This window comes from Saccostrea echinata, unplaced genomic scaffold (assembly GCF_033153115.1).
Source record: "Saccostrea echinata isolate AGI-Se365-2 ecotype Australia unplaced genomic scaffold, CSIRO_AGI_Sech_v1 ptg000030l, whole genome shotgun sequence".
Taxonomy (NCBI): domain Eukaryota; kingdom Metazoa; phylum Mollusca; class Bivalvia; order Ostreida; family Ostreidae; genus Saccostrea; species Saccostrea echinata.
Window position 1 is genome coordinate 23,606,177 of NW_026889779.1, and position 1,573 is coordinate 23,607,749.

The window sequence follows — 1,573 nt, forward strand, 5'->3', positions numbered from 1 at the left end:
TCAACACACCCTTTGCGTTCCATCGATGATCTTCTCTGGTTATTAAATAGTGAAATTGACCATACCACGCCATGTAAACTTTGGAGTTGTCTCAATAAAAAGCAAATAGAAAGGTTTCATTCTATTTTCAATCAGGTATTTTTATCTTTATTTGAACGTGCTTTGTTATCTTTTTTTTCAAATGATTCATCCTAATACAATAATACAATGCCAAGAAGCTGTTTTGTCTATCTGTTTTCAGCTAAGTTTTTCAAATTGTAAAAGAGCAAACATAATTCTTTGAATTGTGAATAAAAAAAATGTGAAGAGTGCAGGAAGAATCCGCTAAATTTCAGAAAAATTCAGTTGAAGATGCAGGTACCATCTTAATCAAAAGAAATGTGGGGACAACGAACAGTATTCAAGCTTAAAGTCCATTAAAACTATACAAATCGGGAGCAGAGCAAACACGGACGTCCAAAAAATCAGAGGTGGGATTGGGCGCCAGGAGTGAGCATCTCCTGCCGACAGGTCACACCGGCCGTGTGCTCCTTGTCATGATCGGGGAAAAACGGAAAAATCCGTAGAAAATTCAGTGTGAAAATAATGGCCAAACGATTAGTATGATAATTGTCAGTTAGAATTTGACTTAATGATAGTTATATTTGCTGAGAAGGTCATTGTATCGACCATAAAACTTGCAAAATGGTGACTTCAAGCAAGACTATTTATGTCCTTTTTCATCATCTTGTTTGTCAATAGCTTGCCTCGCTTTAGAAATTGTTCATACGTAGAGCACGCTCATGTATTGTCATATTTGCGTAATGTAATGCGATATCCTGAAACTGAGGTTACACAGTGTGATACAGAGGTGAATAAAAACCAGCTTTCCCTTTGTTTTCAAAACTTTTGAAATGTATGGAATAATATATCGCCAAATAATATTTCTGAACTTATGCGACAGTTAAACCATTTATCCCTTAGAAAGGCAATTAAATTATTATGTACAATGTACTTATACACTGGGATTGATCATGTTTGCGGTTTACTGTTTCCCATTTTGATTAAGCGAAACTTATATAAATTGAAGATATCAAACCTTTTTGTACGTATGCCTATATCTTTTACGCCGCAAATAGCTTAGAAATAATGTTTATTGTTATAAATACACCAAATTTAAATAAGGATTCTTTGATTAATGCACGTGTTATCAATATTGTCTTCCTCTCTGCCAACTACACTTGACCTAGCCAAATCTTTAAAAGAGACCTAACATGCTATGTTAAGAACATGTAATGAAATTTACCCAAGACAAGACCATAATCAGGCACAAGTCAACATTTGTTTGTTTATTAATATAAACCATGCGACTTTATTTTTAGACTTAATTAAGTCAAATTTTCATCATTATCTATCAAACCTTTGTCTTTTGATGGAATTAAAAACTAGCATAAATTGCATTCCATCAAAAATACTTTTGTTCATCTAGTGAATGAGTCGTAATGCAATTTTATAGCATTCGATACGTCTCGGCATTGAATTAGAGGCAAAGTCATATATTTGACATTGGAACAGCTTTAAATGTAATTAAAAG